The sequence below is a fragment of the Ursus americanus genome, chromosome 10 (genome assembly GCF_024610735.1).
Source record: "Ursus americanus isolate L20-20 chromosome 10, mUrsAme1.1.p, whole genome shotgun sequence".
Classification (NCBI taxonomy): Eukaryota; Metazoa; Chordata; class Mammalia; order Carnivora; family Ursidae; genus Ursus; species Ursus americanus.
This window is the reverse complement of record NC_142136.1, coordinates 18382051-18404034: the sequence shown is the minus strand read 5'-3', so window position 1 is coordinate 18404034 and position 21984 is coordinate 18382051. Positions and strand designations below refer to the sequence as shown.

The 21984-nt window shown below is 36.2% G+C and overlaps 1 long non-coding RNA gene across 1 annotated transcript; it reads left to right on the top strand.

Annotated features, from left to right (window-relative positions):
• The first annotated feature begins 2915 nt into the window (after positions 1 to 2915).
• On the top strand, positions 2916 to 21493 carry LOC123801131 (uncharacterized). The gene is made up of 3 exons (XR_006782119.2): positions 2916 to 4136; positions 5574 to 5649; positions 18932 to 21493. It is a non-coding gene; the product is annotated as an uncharacterized LOC123801131 (long non-coding RNA).
• Positions 21494 to 21984: the final 491 nt, after the last annotated feature.

Below are 21984 nucleotides of genomic sequence, written 5' to 3'. Positions count from 1 at the left end.
TGCCTTGGGCTCTATTCGGCAGGGAATCTGCTGGAGATCCTCTTCCTCTCCTACCATCCCTCCCCCACTTGCACACTCTCTCTTTAAATAAGTAAATAAATAAATAAATAAATAAATAAATAAATAAATAAATAAAATCTTTTTAAAAAAAGTTTATATCACCTCTTGATATAAACAGTATAGCTTTTTTACTAAGTCAATTACAAATGAAATTAATGGCAATTCAGAATAAATTTTCATAGTTGTCATTTAGAAAATTCATTCGTTCAGCATATATTTGCTGAATGTTTATTATTTGCAGGTACATCCTAGCTAACCTCAACGTACAAATAAGAAAAATACATGAACTTCCAATTTAATATGAAAATAAAGTTTGTAAATAAGTAACAATGATATAAATTTATGAGCCTTTTGAATTAGGAAATTTTTAAAACAGGGATATGGACTCAAAGAGAAGTACATGATTATCCCAACTAGAATGCATTATTCATTAAAAGATTCTTTGGGAAAAAAAGTAATTTCTGCTTTACAAATTGATGTATTTTGGGGGTGCCTGGGTGGCTCAGTCGGTTGGACATCTTGACATCTCAGGGTCCTGATATCGAGCCCTGCATCAAGCTCAGCACTCAGTGGAGAGTCTGCTTGAGATTCTTTGTCCCTGTCCCTCTACCCCCTTGCCTCAAATAATTAATAAATAAATTTAAAAAAATAAAAACAAAAAATGGATGTATTTGGGTCTCCAACAATGTTAGATTACGAGTACTAAATTTCTGCACAATGTTTAGACAAAGAACACTAAAAAAGAGAAAGGAATCACCACTGTCTTGAAAACATTTAAAAAATTCTGACGTATATTTTATAAGTTATGGAAATAAACTTTTTATAGCCAATAGAAAATCTGACATTTCCTACACACTAAAATGTGAATGCTACTTTATAAGCATACCCTTTCATAAAACCATGCTAATAAAGACAATGGCAGGATATATAAAATTTCCATTGCCTTTCAACTCATATGCACTCAAAAATATTAAGTAACAGCAAATTGAGAAAAGAGGAAATAATCTCAAGCTCCTAATTCTATAGCAAGAATGAAAAAAAAATTATTGATAGTTTTTATCCTTTTATTTAGTGAAGCTATATATAATAATGCTAAAAAGCAAGAAGTTTATAATCAGGGCCACCTGGTAACCTGGTCAGTTAAGCATCTGACTCTTGATTTCAGCTCAGGTCATGATCTCAGGGTCATGAGATGAAGCCCTGTGTCAGGCTCTGAGCTGAGTTTGCAGCCCGCTTAAGATTCTCTCTCTCCCTCTCCCTCTGCCCCTCCCATTCATGTCTGCACACGTGCATTTCCTCTCTCAAATAAATAAATCTTTTTTAAGAAAGAAGTTTATAATCAAACAGACTTTTATAACCAGACTATATTTTAATCTAGGCTCTAATTCTCAGGAGTAGAGTCATCTTATCAAAGGGTTAGGTTTTAAAGTCACTGAATGAGATGAAAATAAGGTACAAAAAATTACCTTTGAAATCTCTTTGAGAATTGAGCCACAATGGAAAACAATACATCATCTCTTAATAAATCATAATCGCCCGTTTTCTTTGTGCCTTGTTTCTTTTGTTAAGTACCAGATAAATTAGTCAGTGTGTGTTTAAAGATCACATTGTATAAAATAAGTTAACTCTAGATGCTCAGAAGTATTGAGAGTGGAATAACAGGTGGGATCATCAAAATTTAGAGTTATTTTGCTTCCTATCTTCTTCCCTACAAGTATTAGTGAATTACCAAGACTATGAATGTATAATGTGATACCATTGGAAAGATAGATAAGCTTCCTTATTAATAAATTAATGAAAATAATATCTCTTTCTCAGAACTTTTTGAGAAGATTAGATTTTATGTGTATATAGTAAAACAGTACTTAGGACAGTGCAACAAATAATTTTTCCTACAAATAAATGTTAGTGATGTTAACAAAGTATTACTTTCCAATTTTGAAGATGGGGCAAAGGTCTTCCCATGTCCCAAAACACACACAAAGCTATATTCTTAAGGGCATAATATGATCAATCTTGTGTTTTAGAAGCATGTATTAATATATTTTCTATTTGCCTCTCCAGATGCGCCCATTTACTTTTCCATTCTCCTCTGTGCCCTAAAAAGCCAAACTTTATGAACTACAACTACTGGGCTCCCTGGCTTTCCTTTTCGGTTTGACCAATAAAAGGTCATGGCAGGAGCCTAAAGAGGAAGAGGAATAAAGGTCAGTATCTATTTCCCTGTTTCCCTCCAGGCCATGGATCAGCAATGCTCTGTTACTTTACCAAAAGCCACAGATTTGTCATGTGGCCTCCTACAGTTAGCACCCTCTCTCCTGTTTGGGAAGGTACTTCTGTCTCTGGCTGCTACAGGTAACTGCTCTCTTTTGTTGCATGGAGGATGGATTGAAAGGGAAGAAGACTGGACACAGAGAGACTCTTAGAATTACTTGTAGACAGGAAATAATGAGGATCTGACCAAAGCAGTGGATGATGAGTCAGAGAAAACATAACAGAAATAAGACACATTTATAATATATCTCTCAAAATAAATTATAACTAATTGAATGAAAGAACAAGGGAGAGAATAAGTCCAGGATCCAAGAGGATGCCCAAGTATTAGGAGATCAATGAAGATTGAAGTTGATGCCATTCCCAGACAGAGAGGTGTGACCAATCTAATCTGTTTTTTGCCTGGCTTCTATAATCATTCATTTGGAAGTTGATCACTTGTTTCCTTGAGTTGGCTCTTATATTTTATTCAGCATTTACTAAGACCTCACCTAGTCTCCCTTGTGAGACTGGGAAAATTATTTGATAAAAGGCTTTATTTTTGAGTAGTCAAAAATTTTAAAGCACAATTTAAAGAAAATGTTTCTTAAGTTTTAAACAGCTCTATTGAAGTAAAATTGCATAAAATAGACTGCATTTATTTGAAGTGTACAATATGACAAGTTTTGACATATGTATCTATGCGAAACCATCACCACAAGCAAGACAATTAACATATGCGTGACTACCCAAAGTTTCCTGTTGGCTTTTTGTAGTCAGTCCCCCCTTCCCACATGGACAGTGGGTTTTTCCAGGCTTTTTTTATATCTAGATACATAAGTTTGATGAGAGTGATTATATTTCTACATAAACTCTTAATCCTGCCATAAAAATTAGTGGATGCTCACACTCTGAGAATCTCAAAATAAAAAGATAAGGTTAAATAAAATTGGGCCTCTGAAAAAGCTTTTATTACTTTCTGTTTTTATGACTTTTCTGTTTTTAAGTAAACTAAATTTGTGTGCCCTAAGGTTCATTTTAAAAGAAACCCAAAAAAAAACATATCACCCACTTGCCTTAAGGACACAATGAACTAAATAGAAAACATCTTGACGGGGCCTAACTATTTCAGTTTTATCCCTATATCTAGCATTACATACACACATAGTACTGTGTTTGATAGAAAAACTCATCCTAGTCTTTCAATCCAGTGGCATGAAAACAATAGATGAAAACAACAAGGATATCATAAAAAACAGAAAATAACAGTGAAAAATGTGTTGAATTAAATTTAGAGATTTCTATACATGTTTGTGGGCCTAAAAATTCAACTAATATTGAATTTCAGTGTAATTTTACAGTATACTGGACCCCAACATCTGGACTGCTCTTGATCGTTCTGAAGTTTTGTTTAGGTTTCCACCTCCTGTTGTCCTAGTTTTTTGGAGATTGTTCTATAAAGAATCATGTTTGTGAAAAAAGTCATATTTGTATTAAAGAAGTATTTTCTTCTGTATGGTTTTCAGAATGATTTTCTTTTGTGCCTAGAGGAGAACGAAAAGCACTTATTCCTCCAACAGGAAGCCTGGAGAAATACCCAGCTCTGCTGTGTGGTCACGTGCTGCTTCCTGTTACATTCCAGGAATTGCTCTTGGGTGTAAACAATCATTTTCCAGGGGACAGGCCATGGCTGCATCTGCCTTGGGTATCACTCGAAACTTGCAGAGCATGTGAAATAACTGGCCATCGCTGTTAAATTAATTCTGGTAGAGCAGAAACTCTCCATTTGTGGAATGCGTCACACTTGTGTCAAGTTCATTCTGGTAAGCACAACTTTTAGGCAAGCAAAATGCATTATTGATTAGATTCTATGCATCTTTTGCCCCTAATAAAGCATTCTTTGATTGTTTTACCATATTGAAAAGCGTGTTTGAAAAGGAAATTTCTACAAATCTCTTTTTAAGCTTTCCAGCATCTGCCAGCAATGACCATAATAAATGAAAACCTGCCTATAAAAATACCCACAGCATCATAAGAATATAAGGATATTTAATTTGAGATATTCAAAAATTGGACACAACCTTCAGAATAATGTATAATATGTTAGTCATGATTTAGGAGTTTACTGCACAAAGACATAGAAATCTGTATTCAATGACTAGATAAAGGTGTAGATAAGACACGAGGAGTTTATTCCAAAGATGATTAAAGCTGTAAACTGTTGTTCAATATAGGTGCTACTAGCCATGTTGGCTATGTCAGTATGAATGCAAATTAATCAAAATGAAATAAAATTAATATTTCAATTCCTCAGTCTCACCAGTCACATTTCAGGTGCTCAATAGCCATGTCGGGAGAGTGGCTATCACAGTACACAGCATAGATATAGAACAGTTCTATCATCACAGAAAGTTCTATTGGACCAAGAGGGTATACAAAATATAATACATAAAGAAAAATTAAAGGAACTAGGATTATTGCTCTTAGAAAAAAGGAATGAGTGACTTTAACAACATATGACGAAGTTTTATGCTGTTTCTCTATATTTAAAAAAAACAGTCGAGTGACACATCTGATTTTTTAAACTACATTGATTAGAAGTTTTAACTATCATTGTATAGTACAGAGGGGCAAAACTAGATTTTATGGAACCTCAAGCTTATATAATTTGGGGGGAACTTTTAAGGGAAAGAATAATAAAATTAGTCATTTGAGAACATTTTTACAGAATGATTTAAAAAATCACAACAAATTACAAATTTTAAAAAACTGACAAATACCACAAACCAAAAATACAAGAAGCAGCATTTTTGTCAACTTTCTAACACTCTTCTATTGCCTACATCTTGCCTCTTCATATGACAATCTTCTGATATCATTTTGTAGGAAAGAATAGAAAGACAATTCATTTTATTTTCAAGCATGGTCAGTTAAAATTTGTTTTTTATTATTGAAGTTAAGATACACAAAAACACGTGACTTCATATGGACATGTACCTTTTTTTTTAAATATTTACAGATTTGTGTCCTACAAACATATTCTGATAAATTTTCCAACAAAGAGGAAAAATATATGTGATACATTAATAATTTTATATGCTACATTTTCAAGTATTCCTCATAGAGGAGAATTTCTGCTTTGACTAGGTGTCGATGAGAACCATTCCTTGCTTATAATTTACAAATCTGAAAAACTGAAGAATTTGCCAGCTTCAAGCTCCACACACTTCAACCTTTATTTGTCTCCCCTTCCCACATAGGTCCAAGAACAAGTCCCATGGGAAGAACTCATAATTTTACAATGCTTGGCCCTAAATCTTCATTTCATGACACCAGGTAAGTCACCAGTGGGCAGTAAATAGGAATATCCCTGGAAACGATTCCTACCGGGGTCTAACTAGCAACAACTGAACTACATATAGAAGTGACTATGAGCCATAGAAAAGTATGTTCCACTACACTCAAACTAAATGTATACAACACTCAGCTTCACTTCACCTGGATCCCAAAAATGCTCATGGTGAGTCTACTGCCATCACCAAGGGAAAGCATGGCAGACTGTACACACGAGTACAAAATGATAGCAATTTAACTGAGTGCAATTAAAATAACTTACTTTTGCAAATTTTATGAAAATATATGACCATGTGACACAATGCTAGGACCCCTCCCAGGGCTTTGAAAGGATCTATGCAAATGAGGAGCTATGAAACTAGATTCCATTAGTTTCTGGGTAAATCCATCTCTGACAAAGGATGCATTCTTCACTGACACACTGAGTAATAAAGGTTGAAATATAAGGATTCTGACACAGTTATGGAATGTTGGCATTATGGCTTAATAGATATAGACTCCCAACTTCAGTATTCAAGAAGCTGTTTATTCCTTTTTAGTTCTTTTGCCTTTGTTTAAAATATACTGCCACAAGATAAGTGGTAGCTTCTAAAATCTTCATGATCTAATAGCCACATTTCTGTAACATAAGTTAACTGAGAGAGGATCAAAGTGATATATGTCTATGTTAAATAATTCTTTATAATATCAGAGAAATACAGCCATTACTGAGTGAAGTCTATTTTAAAGAAGTAAATGTTAAAAGAAACTAAAGGTAACACTAGCCATCCATTGTACTTATCCTCAATTATTATTGATGCTTTACTGAATCCTTGTTCAAGCCTTTGCTAAGAACAGAACAGTTTTTTCTCTCTCTTGTCAGGTTACATACAGAACTCTAGTGTTATGTGGCTACAAAACATTTGGGGTTTTTTCCTTTCTAAAAAGAACCAATGTTTCTCATTTCCTTTTTTCCCCCCAGTCTCACATAATACAAACAAAACTCTTGGAGAATGATGGGTGGATATCAAAGAACAGCATCTCATCAGCACTCCCCTCCTTTCAGCCTTCCCGCATGAGGAAGGAAGAGAGACCATAGATCATAAACCCCAGCAACCATGGACCCCCCCCCAATCGAGTTTTCTCTCCTACAACTGCTCTTCTATACTTTCATTATATACACTATATCACTCTAAACTTCTTCCTTCCTCCACCCTAAAATCACCAAATCAATAACCTAGCCCCATTCATTTGTTTCTGGGGCAACACAGTGGAACAGACACATCTGCTCATTGATAAACTCACCTAGTGAAGAAGCATATACAGTAGCCCCCTCTTATTGGTGGGGGATACATTTCAAGACACTGAGTGGATACGTGAAACCATGGATAGTACTAAACCCTATATATACTATTTTTCCTATAAAAACAATGTTAAGCTTAATTTCTAAATTAAGCACAATAAGAGATTAACCACAACAATAATAAAATGGAACAATTATAATAATATACTATAAGAAAAGTTATGTGAATGTGATCTCTTTCCCTCTCAAAATATCTTATTGCACTGTACTCACGCTTCTTCTTGTGATGAGATGAGATGATAAAATGCCTACGTGATGAGATGAAGTGAAGTGAGTGATAGGCACTGTGATGTAGCATTAGGCTACTACTGACCTCTGATACTGTGTCAGAAGGAGGATCATATGCTTCCAGATCATGGTTGATTGTGGGTAAAAGAAACTGCGGAGAGTGAGACTACAGATGGTGGCACGGGGGTGGAGGGGACTACTGTAGCTTAAAATGTTAGGCTTATATTAGAACAGAACTTTAAACAGATGCATTTGATCAGAGCACATCAAGTTTCCTAAAAAGTGACATGCAGTGGTTTCTCCATAATTAGAAAAAGATTACTAGCTAAGACTGAACTTCTACAAAGTATAATTTATAAAGATGGTTTTAAAATCAACAAATATTTCCTCTGTAACCATAAGTATTGCACATCAAGTCTGCAAAAGTAACTAGACCCTTCTCCTATAGAAGACTGCAGGCTAGTTGAACAAAAGGATGTCAAAGTTCTTTTAGGTAATTATAATAGAATTAAGCTGACAACAACAAAAGTCAGGAAAATTCACCAGAAAAGTATAACTGTTATATGACTGTATACAGATTTAGAATAATGATCCAAAGGAGTTTGAGTTACAGTTGTGGTGGATGGTATGAAATGAACAAAACTAAAGAGGCAGAAAAGCATAAAATGTTTGGGGGAGAAAGGGTGGATCCACTTTGTTTCTGGTTCAAAGTGACCAGGGGAAATATCAGAAGAAAAACATAAATATTAAGGACAATAATATAGATGTGGGGCTCAAATTCAAGTCAAATATTTTATTCTATAGATAATGCAACTCCAATTGGAAAAAAAAACTTTATAGATTAATTAAGCAATGGGTAGCAATATTTTAATGGAAGTAATCTGGCCATGTTATCAATATCATACCAAATATAGAGGGAAGATCAGAAGCAAAGAAATTTTTTCTATTATTAGAATCCCATATGTTGAAGCATTCCTGAGTACTGAGAAGAATTTATTTGGTCATGAGGAAATATTTTTCACTTATTAAATTATATGAAATAGCATTTTTATATAAGAATTTTATGCCTGTATACATGGAGGAGGTTGATATAAGTTTTTCTTGGTAGTGGAATCCTAATCATTTTATCAATTACATAATTTATTGAGTGATTCTTATGTGTCTAGGACTATGTCAGTTGTTTTCCTTCCATTTGTATGTCATTTCATGCTTATAGTAAGCCTTTTTTATTTTACAGGAGATGAAATTTAAGCCTACCAGTGGCTACTTGCCCAAAGCTACACAAGTAGTAGTGGCAGAGCAAGAATTTGAACTCAGTCTGGCTCATTTAGAAGCTGGCACTCCCACCACTATATTATGCTGTTTTATATAATAAGATTTGTTATAGAATAAATCAAGAATTTTATGATCTATTTATTCTAGAACTAATTCCATATAATGAAAAATACCAGTTTCTTTAAATGGTGTAGAAATCCCCTGCAGAACCCAATGTGGCTAGCTATGTTTGCATGGTACACAGTATTTGGATATGAACCTTCACATTAATTAATTCTAATGTATCCACAGAGTACCTATTATATTCTAGACACCAAGTGCCAGAACTAAAGAAATGATATGACCACATTCCTCTTCTTAACAGCTCACATTCTGATGGGAAAATAAGATTGTAAACAAGTACATTAAAATATCTGGAATGAAAAATGTACTGGAGTTACTCAACAGTAGAACAGGCAGAAAAGAGAATCAGCAAACCTGAATGGAGCCCCATTGAGATTATCCAGTCTGAGGAACAGAAAGTAAAAAGAATTTTAAAAATGAACACAGCCTCAGATGAATGATGGACACCATCAAGCATATCAGCATATGCATAATGGAAGCCCCAGAAGGAGAAAAGAGACATAAATGGGCAGAAAGAATATTTGAAAAATGATGGCTGAAAATATTCCAAATTTGAAAAACACTAATTTACAAATACAAGAATCTCAATAAACTCAAAGTAGGATAAACTCAGATCCACACCTAGACACACTAGGATCAAACTGTCAAAAGAAAAAGAGAGGATCCTAAAAGTAGCAACAGAGTAGCAACACATCATGTACAAGGTTGGCTTATTAAGATTAACAGCTGAGGGGCACCTGGGTGGCTTGATTTCGGCTGAGGTCATGATCTCCGGGTTGTGGGACTGAGCCCCCCAGTGGGCTCCACGCTGGGCATGGAGCCTGCTTGGGATTTTTTCTCTGCCTCTCCCCTCTCCTAAAAATAATAAATAAATAAATAAATAAATAAATAAATAAATAAATAAATAAATAAATAAATAAATAACAGCAGGGGTGTCTGGATGACTCAGTTGGTTGGTTAACTGCCTTTGGCTCAGGTCATAATCTCAGGGTCCTGGGATTGAGCACCACATTGCGCTCCCTGCTCATTGGTGAGTCTGCTTTCCCTCTCCCTCTGGCCCCCCCTCCCTCCCCTGCTCATGCTCTCTCTCTCTCTCTTTTTCAAATAAATAATAAATAAATGATCTTTAAAAAAAAGAAAAAAAAGATTAACAGCTGCTTTCTCCTCATAGATCATGAAGCCACAAAGGTATTGTGTTGAATGAAGAGACCGTCAAATGAGAATTTTATATCTAACAAAACAAATCTTCAAAAGCCAAAGGAGGAATTAAGGCATTTCCAGATAAGCAAAACCTAAAATTATTTGTTGCTAGCAGACTATCCCTACAAGAAAAATTAGAGTCCTAAAACAAAAGGACATAAGACTAACTCTAATCCACATGAAGATATATCCCAGGTTATATATATCCCAGGTGGGATATAACACAGGAATGCAAGGTTTTTCAGCATATGAAAATAAATCAATGTAATACATGTATTTCTAGGATTAAGGACAAGTGCCATACAATCATCCCCATAGATACAGCGAAAGCATTTGACAAAATTTAACATCCTTTCATGATAAAAACACTAACCAACCAGGATTGGAAGAGAATATCCTTAATCTGATATATGCTTCCTACAAGAAACCCACAGTTAACATCATACTTTATGGTGAAAGACTGAAAGCTTTCTCACTAAAATGAGGACAAATATTTTGTCAAATGCTTTTTCTGCATCAATTGAGAGGATCATATGGTTCTTGTCTTTTCTTTTACTAATGTACTCTATCACATTGATTGATTTGCAAATGTTGAACCACCCTTGCATCCCAGGAATAAATCCCACCTGTTTATGATGGATAATCCTTTCAATGTACTGTTGGATCATATTGGCTAGGATCGTGTTGAATATTTTGGCATCCATGTTCATCAGGGATATTGGTCTGTAATTATCCTTTTTGATGGGGTCTTTGCCTGGTTTTGGAATCAGGGTAATGCTGACTTGATAGAACGAGTTTGGAAGTTTTCCTTCTATTTATATTTTTTGAAACAGCTTCAGTAGAATAGGTATGATTTCTTCTTTAAATGTTTGGTAGAATTCCCCTTGGGAAGTCATCTGGGCCTGGACTCTTGTTTTTTGGGAGGTTTTTGATTACTGCTTCAATTTTGTTACTGGTTATTGGTCTATTCAGATTGTCTATTTCTTCCTGTTTCAGTCTTAGTAGTTTATAAGTTTCCAGGAAGGCATCCATTTCTTCCAGACTGCTTAATTTGTTGGCATATAGTTGCTGGTAATAATTTCTAATAATTGTTTCTATTTCCTTAATGTTAGTTGTGAACTCTTCCTTCTCATTCATGATTTTATTGATTTGGGTCCTTTCCCTTTTCTTTTGAATAAGTCTGGCCAGAGGTTTATTGATCTTATTCTTTCAAAGAACCAGCTTCTAGTTTTGTTGATCTGTTCTACTGTTTTTCTGGTTTCTATTTCATTGATTTCTGCTTTAATCCTTGTTATTCCTCTTCTCATGCTTGGTTTAGGCTGTATTTGCTGTTCTTTCTCCAGCTTCTTTAGGAATAAGGTTGGCTTGTGCATTTGGGATTCCTCTAATTTTTTGAGAGAGGCTTGGATGGCTACGTATTTCCCCCTTAGGACTACCTTTGCAGTATCCCATAGGTTTTCGACCAATGTGTTTTCATTCTCATTAGTTTCCATGAATTGTTTAAGTTCTTCTTTAATTTCCTGGTTGACCCAATCATTCTTTAGCAGGATGCTCTTTAACTTCCAAGTGTTTGAATTACTTCCAAATTTCCTCTTGTGATTGAGTTCCAGTTTCAAAGCATTGAGGTCTGAAAATATGCAGGGAATAATCTCAATCTTTTGATATATGTTGAGACCTGATTTATGACCCAGTATGTGGTCTATTCTGGAGAAAGTTCCATGTGCACTTGAGAAGAATGAGTATTCTGTTGTTTTAGGATGGAATGTTCTGTATATATATACGAAGTCCATCTGGTCCAATGTGTCATTCAAAGCTCTTTTTGTGGCTCTTCTGCTTAGATGATCTGTCCATTGCCGTGAGTGCAGTGTTGAGGTCTCTTGCTATTTATGTATTATTATCAATATGTTTCTTTATTTTGGTTATTGGTTTATATAATTGGCTGCTCCCATGTTGGGAGCATAGATATTTACAATTGTTAGATCTTCTTGTTGGATAGACCCTTTAAGTATAATATAGTATCCCTCTAAATCTCTTACGGTCTTTGATTTAAAATCTAATTTGTCTGAAATGAGGATTGCTACCCCAGCTTTCTTTCGAGGTTCATTAGCATGGTAGATTGTTCTCCATCTCCTCACTTTCAATCTAGGTGTTTTTAGGTTCAAAATCAGTCTCTTGTAGACAGCATATGGATTTCCAGGGGAATGTTGAAAAAGAAAACCAAAGCTGGGGGCATCAGGATGCTTGATTCAAGCTATATTACAAAGCTGTGATCATCAAGACAGCATCATTGGCACAAAAACAGACACATAGATCAATGGAGCAGAATAGGGACCCCAGAAATGGACCCTCAACTCTATGGTCAACTAATCTTCGACAAATCAGGAAAAAATATCCAATGGAAAAAAGACACTCTCTTCAACAAATGGTGCTGGGAAAATTGGACAGCCACATGCAGAAGAATGAAATTGGACCATTCTCTTAGACAATACACAAAGATAAACTCAAAATGGATGAAAGACCTCAATGTGAGACAGGAATCCATCAAAATCCTAGAGGAGAACACAGGCAGTAACCTCTTCAACATCAGCCACAACAACTTCTTTCAAGTCACATCTCCAAAGGCAAGGGAAACAAAAGCAAAAATGAACTTTTGGGACTTCATCAAGACAAAAAGCTTCTGCACCCCAAAGGAAACAGTCAACAAAACCAAGAGGCAAACCACGGAATGGGAGAAGATATTTGCAAATGACATTACAGATAAAGGGCTGGTATCCGAGATCTATAAAGAACTTCCCAAAGTCAACACCCAAAAAACAAATAATCCAGTCAAGAAATGGGCAAAAGATATGAACAGACACTTCTCCAAAGAAGACATTCAAATGGCTAACAGACACATGAAAAAATGTTCAATATCCCTAGCCATCAGGGAAATACAAATCAAAACCACAATGAGATACCACCTTACACCATTTAGAGTGGCAAAAATTAACAAAGCAGGAAACAACAAATGTTGGCAAGGATGTGGAGAAACAGGAACCCTCTTACACTGTTGGTGGGAATGCAAGCTGGTACAGCCACTCTGGAAAACAGTATGAAGGTTCCTCAAGACCCTGTGACCCAGCAATTGTACTACTGGGTATTTACCCCAAAGATACAGATGTAATGAAAAAAGGGGCACATGCACCCCAATGTTCATAGGAGCAATGTCCACAACAGCTAAACTATGGAAGGAGCTGAGATGCCCTTCAACAGATGAATGGATAAAGAAGATGTGGTTCATATATACAATGGAATATTACTCAGCCATCAGAAAGAATGAATACCCACCATTTGCACTGACATGGATGGAACTGGAGGGGATTATGCTAAGTGAAATAAGTCAAGCAGAGAAAGACAATTATCATATGGTTTCACTCACATGTGGAACATAAGGAATAGCACAGAGAACCACAGGGAAGGGAGGGAAAACTGAAGGGGAAATCAGAGAGGGAGACAAAACATGAGAGACTCTGGACTCCGGGAAACAAACTGAAGGGTGCAGAAGGGAGGGGAAAGGGGGATGGGGTAGCCGGGTGATGGGTATTAGGAGTGCACATGTTGTGATGAGCACTGAGTGTTATACACAACTAATTAATCTTCGGACACTACATCAAAAACTAATGATGTACTATATGTTGGCTAAAATAAAAGAATAGAACAGAGTACAATAGAATAATAAAATAAAATTAGGACAAGTATGTCTGCATTTGCCACTTCTATTCAGTATGGTACAGAAGTTCCTAGTCAGAACAATAGGCAAGAAAAGGAAGCATCCAGATAGGAAAGGAAAAAATAAAACTATTCATAGGTGACATGATCATGTATATGGAAAATTCTATGATAACCACTATAAATTATTAATAACAAACAAGTTCAGCAAGGTTTTCAGTATAGGATCAATATACAAATAATCTATTTTATTTCTACAAACTAGCAATGAACAATGCTAAAATGAAATTAAGAAAAAATCCATTTATAATATTATCAAAACAATGAAATACTTAGAAATAAATTTAAGAAAAGAAGTGTGAAACTTATGCAGTGAAAACAGGTAACATTATGGGAAGAAAGAAGAGAAGACTTGAACAAAGGGATGAATGTACCTTATTCAAGGATTGGAAAACTTATCATTGCTAACATTGCAACACTCCCCTAAATTGATCTAAAGATTTAAGACAATCCCTATCAAAATCCCAACTAGCTTTCTTGCAGAAGTTTGCGAAGCTAATCCTAAAATCCATGGAAGTGCAAAAGACCCATAATAGCCAAAACAATCTTAAAAAAAAGAACAAAGCTAAATGATGCAGACTAACCAATTTCTAAACTTACTACAAAGATACAGTAATCAAGACAATGTGGTACTGGCAAAAGGATAGACATATAGATAGATTTAATAGAATTGAGAGTCCATAAATAAATCCTCACACTTACGGCCAATTGATTTCCAACAAAGGTGCCAAGGTAATTCAATAGGGAAAGAATAGTGTTTTCAACAAATGGTGCTGGATATCCACATGCAAAAGAATGACGTTGGACCCCTACCTTACAACATGTACAAACATTAACTCAAAATGGATTGAAGATCCAAATGTAAGAGCTAAAAATATAAAAATCAATGACAAAAACCACCCTTCGCCCACTGCAGTGTACAATGTCTTAGTCTGCTTGAACTGCTACAACAAAATACCACAGACAGGGTAGCTTAAACAACAGAAATTTATTTTCACATAGTTCTGGAGGCTAGAAGTCTGAGATCAATGTGCCAGCAGACACAGTTCCCAGTGAGAGCTCTTTTCCTGACATGTAGACGGCTGCCTTCTTGCTGAATTCTCACACAGTGGCAGGAAAAGAAAAGGAAAGCAAGCTCTCTGGTGACTTTTTTTCTTTCTTTCTTTCTTTTTTTTTTTTTTTTTGTTGTTCTTGTTAGTATAGTTGACACACAATGTTATGTTAGTTTCAGGTGTACACCTTAGTGATTAGGTAAGTTTATACTTTATGCTATGTTCACCACAAGTGTAGCTACAACCATCTGTCACCATATATCACTATTACAATATCATTGACTACATTCCTTATGCTGTGGTGTCTCTTCGTAATATGGATACTAATCCTAATCAGGACTCCATTTTTATGAGTTCATTTAACCTTAATTACCTCCTTACAGACCCCATCTCCAAATATAGCCACACTGGAGATTAGGATTGGATTAACATGGATTTGGGGGTGACAATGACATTCAGTCCATTAGACAACATCCTCTGTTGGGTTCTTTTTCTGTTTCACATGCCTCTTTCCTTGTGTTTCTTAAGATCACTTCCCAAATAAACTATCTGTACACAAGTAAATCAAGTTCTACTCTTAGGGGAACCCAAGCTAAGACAACCATTACTTCCAGGAATTTCCATAGCAACATTGTTTGTAATGGGGAAAAAAATACAAATAACAGAAATGTCAGTTGGCACAAATGGAAAAATAAATTGTGGTACATACATAATGGAATTAATCCTGGAGTTGAAATGACATAAGAAGTAAGTTACAAAGGATATACAGTATAATTCCATTCATATAGAGTTCAAAAACAGACAAAACTTAGTAATATGTTATTTTTGTTTAGGGGATATGGTCACATGTGGTAAGACTATGAAGAAAATCAAAGAAATGATAAACATAGCATTCAGTGGTTACCCCTGGGATGAGAACAGTGGGCTTCAAAGTTATTGGTAATGCATTTCATAAATTGGGTTGTGGGTACGTGGGTGTTGGTTTTACTACTTCTTTATATCATACATACATCTTTACATCATACGTAAATCACATTTATAGTCTTATATAAATGTATGATATATTTCTTAGACATTTTAATAAAAGTAGCTAATTTTTTAAAAACAAAAATATTAGCTCGAAGCATGAAGAATGGGTTTTTTAAGTATAAGCTTATTAAATGATACATTCACTTAATTTAAAATTAGGCAGCATACATTGTGAAATCTACCAATAGAAAAACATCTGCCAAGAATGAATTTCAGGAGGGAATAAATTTTATAATTTACCATCTAGATGGCTGCCAAATTTCAGTGACTGGGGCTCTAAACCAAGAAGCAGCAGATTTAAGGTGCTTTTTTCTTCCCTTTCACGTTCCAGTTTGCTAACTGGATATAAGCCAAGACCTTTAGATGACTCAATTTTTCACTCTATAAGATGAAGACAATACTTGCCATCTCCCAAATAGAGGTTATGAGGATTAATCTGTCCATAAAGCATTTGAAGGTCCTTGCAATAAAGATTAAAACCATATATAAAATTTGTTATATTTTATAGGTGTGAGTTTGCAAAACCAGTTACCTTGAAACTGTTTATTCCATAAGAATTAGGCCTGTAGTTTAAGATTCTATGACACCAAATATGTGGTTCAATCTTAGTTAGAGATTCATGTTCTTGAATAACTAGGCTTCCCATTGACACAGTTAATTAAGAGAGATGATAGCAATTTTCCACTTACCATTTCTGCATGCATTTATCCTTCCTGAAATATGAATGAAATTATAAATATGGAAGCTAGTTACTACTTGCTCCTAGACACCATCCTAGAAAAGGCACGGAATGGGTAGTATAGCTGGTTTAAAATCTAGAAATCTAAACTGTTACATAAAAGGTAGGCATAAATATTTACCTCAAAAAATACTCCCCAACTAGCCAAGGATGCTTTTTTTCCTCAATTGAAAATCATGTTATTAACATTACAGTTTACTGATTAAATACTGATTAATATTAATATATTACATACATTATATATATGCATATTATATTAGCTTTAGGAAGAAAATACCTTTTAACAATTCATGTCTGCCTCTTCTCTAAATTTGTTAATAATTCTATTCAACATATTGTAAAGGTATTTTTACTTTCAAAACTTAAGACATTGAAAAATGTCTTAAGCCACTGCAGTTTCAGGGTTAGAGGACATCAGTTTAGCTTTTAGAGACGTTGAAGTATCACAGCCTTTTCCATTCTGCCTGCAGTTAACAGCATTTCTGGATACTTTTAACACACTTACTTTTCTTCCCATAAGATTCATTTTTCATTCATTCATTCATTCAACAGACATTTATTAAATGCCTACCTATTATGTGCAGGAGCTTTGCCTTCAAATAAATTCATAGTCTAATAGGCAAGATGGAGAAGGAAATATATGATTATCATTCAACATTTTTTTTAAATCAAGAGATCAGAAGAAAAATGCATTTTTGTGGCATCCATGTGTAAATGCTCATATCAAACCTCGACTTAAAACCTCTCCATGGCTTCTGTGGGTTTGAAATAAACTTGAACTTGATACACAGGACCATTGTGAGCATCCTTTGCTCAGCATTGCTTGGACAGCCCTCTCCTGCAGCCACACTGACTTCTCACAATCCAAGCTGTGCCATCTGTCTCTCTCTTCCCTTGCCTATGCTGTGGCCTCTGCTTGGCATGCCTGATTGTACCTCCTCTTTTTCTAGATAATTCTTATCCTTCAGGTCTCAACTTAGGAATCTTCTCTAGAAAGCCATTTCTGACTCCTTTAGTTTTAATTAGAAACCTCTCCTCCTTGCTCCCATAGATTTGTGTGCATATTTTATAGCATTTATATTTCCCTTTATGTTAATTTCCCTGGTGGACTACTCAGTCTTTGAAAGCAACACTATTTTATTTATCTTTGACCCTGTTAACTATCACAGTGCTTTTCTTTCATAGTATCTACTCAATACATTTTGTTAACTTAATGCTTTGCAAAATAAATACATACCTGTATATAAAGATACATCTAATAGAAAAAAAACATAGCATAAGAGTACAGAGGAAAAACACATAACTCAACACATGAATCAATTTGGGAAGTGGGCAAAGGGTTGAAACCCCACTCACCCCAGAGAGGTAGTATCCCTTGTGCCAAGCTTGGAAGGGATAAGCCAGGCAGGGTGGGGAGGGAGGAAAGCTTTGACATGAACTAGTGTCTTCTTGCAGAGGGAATATCATGTGACATGGCACAGAAGTGAACATGACTATATCCAAGTCTCTGGATACTGCTACTTTACAAACAAGATAGAGCTACAGGCCCACCCACAGCCAAAAGTGGAGCACGAGGTAGCCACATTTTCCCTTTGGTCCTACCTACTATTAGGTTATAACTGTCTGCCTGACTAGGTCAGATGTTCTCCTCATCTCTTTCCTTCCTTCCCTCGTTCTCCTCACCTGCCTCTCCATGGCTCCCCCTCATCTTCCTTTTCTTATATTCCTCCTTTCTCTTAAAACAATGGCTGATTACAGCTATTTTCCCCTCACAGTTCGGAACATTTGGGGACCTTAAAGATCACCCTGCCCAACTCCATTTTACATAAGAGGAACATGGGGATCAAAACAGATACAACTTTCTAACTTCTTAGAGCAATCATTCTTCGTGTTATGGGGGGAAAAAAGGGATTGAGTCTCCTAACTTCTAATGTAATAAATAGCTTCGGAATCTGTACTATCAAGCTGCTACAACCCAACTGAATTTTAAAAATCTATGAAAGCCCAGGAGAATAGTTTTAAAGCACTGGTTCCTCATAGCAGGACAACAGTATTTCTCAACATGGACTATGATGTTGGCTTCCTGGAGACTGCAATGATGTGACTGTGGGAAGCAATATTATTTTTATATCAGAGTATCATGTATGTGGCAGAGTGGGAAGTTACTCTATTAATGGCTGGCATAGGCATTCATCTTAGGAATGCTGCATTAAATTGGCTGGCCTAGGTCATAAGAAATGAGGAATAACAGGGTAGCTGGCGGAGCTAGTTATACCTGAAGAAATCTCAGCTCTTCAGTAAAATTATTAAACATTTGAAATGTTTGGTATGGAGTGAACTTTGGTGGAAACTGATGAATGACAAAACTGTTTGCTCAAATTAGAAGTGAGAAGGCACTCGTGGCATCCATTACTAATACCTGTCCAAAAACCATATCCCCTTCTTTTTTCTATTTTTTATTTATTTTAATTCCAGTATAATTAACATACAGTGTTATATTCCTTTCAGGTGTACAATATACTGACTCAACAGTTCTATACATTATTCAGTGCCCATCATGGTAAGTATCCTCTTAATCCCCTTCTTCTTAATTAAGAGATTCTCTCTCTCTCTCTCTCTTTTTTTTCAGGGTGAAATATGTCCAAGTACACAAGTCGCATCACTGATATGTAACTGGGGGACTGCTGGGAATATGGGTTTCCTCATGTAGGAGACTTTGACAACCCCTTCTCCTTTTTCCTACTGGAAGTGTCATCAGGAGAGTGAAGGTGACACAGCCATCTTGCAACCAAGAGAGTCAAAGCCATGTAGGGAGGGAGGGTGCAGAAGCAGAAAGAAGAAAAAAGCCCAAGGCAATGATGACACAGAGAACTAGACTGAAAATAGTCCCCTATTTGACTGAGCCATTGCTGTTGCGTTTCTGCTACACAATGCTAAAAGTAGGTCCAACTGATACATAAATGTAGGAGAGGGAAGACACAGAACCACGAGAAAGTAAGTGGGAGAGGAATTTGTGAAAATCATGGGAAGGGCTTTCAACTCCCACAGACCATGAACTGGGGAGTCCAAACCAATTATACCTCAAATCTGAGGAAAATGGAGTTTCCAGTGTACCTCTTTGCAGTATGGCATAGCAAAGACTTAAGTTTAAATTGGATCTATGTCTATCCTAAGAGTTGGGCATATCTGGGCAAATCTATAGGTCTTAGGAGGTAGGAATGTCAGGAGTCTGTTTACATGAGAGTCCAAGGAAACTTCTGGCGAAAAACTCATTCTTAGGGGAGAAAACATAGATATGTAGGAGATTGTTCCAGGGATAAAAGATTGTCATCACAGGGGAAATATTATGCACAGTATTTTTATATTAGATTGCTCTCTGGCCAAATGCCCAAGGACTTCTACCTGAGCCCTAGGACAAGGAGGATGCAAAAGGAAAGAGTAAAGCTAAAATGAGCTTTCTCCAAATACTCTCCTGTGACAGGCATAATGGTACTGAAGATAATCACTGCAGTGGTGGTGAAAATATTGGTGTAAGGGACAGGCATTACAATGACAATTTCAGTGCTCCCAAGTGCAGCCATTAGACATCCTGGTGCAGAGCTCTGAATGTACCCTATGCATAACACCAGGACAGTCACTATCTGTGGTAGGCAGAATTCTAAAGGTGCCCCCACCAACCCACCCAAGATCCATTTCACCAGGTTATTCAAACACTAACCTAGGTTCTGCTGCGCAGGGATTCTGTAGATGGAATTAAGATTACTAATTAGCTGATTTTAAGATAGTGTGGACCCAACATGAAATCTTAAAGGCCAAAGAGAATAGTAGAAGAGTAAGACAGGAGAGATGAAACAGAAAGAGCCGTCAGAGAGATTCAAGGTGTGAGAAGGACTGGTCTGCCTTTGCTGCCTTAAATGATGAAAAGGTCTATGAACCAGGGGATACAGATGGTCTCTAGGAGCTAAGAATAACCCACATTGCCAGCCAGCAAGGAAAAAGAATCTCAGCCCTCCGGCAACCTACAACTGAATATTCCCCAAAAGCTGACTTAACTTGGAAGCAAATTCTTCCCCAGAGCCTCCGGTAAGGAACACAGCTTCCCAACACCTTGATGTTCCACATTAGACTTCTGGCTGACCAAATTGTGAGATGATAAATTTTGTTCTAAGTTAAGTTTGTGGTAACTTGTTATGGCAACAACAGAATGCAAATTCAGTATCTTACTGCATTGCAATTATTTCTCTATATCTCCGTCTCCTCTGCTGAATTCCCATCCTTAGGGCAAGGACGATGTCTTTGTCATGCTGTTATTTTCTTGTCTATTTCTTTTACTCTTCCGAACTAAAGCTTCTCGTCAATATGTTTTTCTACTTTGATATAGAAATTCTAGTGCCTTTCCTTTAAAATATTCACGATCTGTTTTCAAATACCTTTGCAAGAACAATGGTTCAAATACATTTGCAGGAACAATGGTATTTGATTATTGCTAAGGTCTTTTTGCACGAGAGACATTATTAGTCTGCTCAGTCTACCATAACAAAATACCAGAGGCTGGGTGATTTAAACAACAGCTACAGGGATGCCTGGGTGGCTCAGCTGGTTAAGTGTCTGCCTTCGGCTCAGGTCATGATCCCAGAGTCCTGGGACCAAGTCCTCCATCGCGCTTCTTGCTCAGCAGGGAGCCTGCTTCTCCCTCTGCCTGCCCCCCTGCAACAAATGAATAAATAAAATCTTTAAACAACAGCTACGTATTTCCTCACAATTCTGAAGGCTACAAGTCTAAGATCGAGGTATAGTTGGTTTCCAGTGAGACCTCTCTTCCTGGCTTGGAGACGACCACCTTCTTGGCTGCATCCTCCCATGGCTTTTTCTCTGTGCACAAACACAGAAAAAGAGAGAGATCTTTGGTGTCTCTTCCTCTATGTATAAGGACACCAGTTCTATCAGATTAGGGCCCCATCCTTATGACCTCCTTTAACCTTAATTATCTCCTTAAAGGCCCTATCTCCCAACTGTCGTCACATTTGGGGTTCAGGCTTCAACATATGAATTTTGAGGGCATACACAGTTCAGTCCATAACAAAACAATAAGGCCTAGCCTTATTTGCATCTCAAATAGAGTTGCGCTTAAAATAGGCATGTGTATGTTGTGCTCACTTATAGTTTTGATTTTGTTTCCTATGAATACATTGGTTGCTCTTTACTATCCTGTTCATTGGGGAGACCTGCAGAGACAGTGTTACTCCTCTTTCAATCCTCAGTGATTTAAAGACTGGTGTCCTTTTGTGATCTTTTGTAATTGTGTTGCTTTCACATTTGTATTTAATTCATATTCCCATAGAAAATATATTGAAAAAGCTCTTTGTTTTTAAAAAAATAAGCAAAAACCCCACAATATTTCAAAAATCACAAAATTGAAACTGTTGTTTCTATTTTAAAGGATAATTGCCCCCCAAAATTTAAAAGGTCAGTAGTGTTAAGGTTGAGAAAACTCTATTCCAGATTAAGTTTCTTGGCACAACTTTTAGTCTCTACCCCTGTTGCATTTGCAAAAGACAATC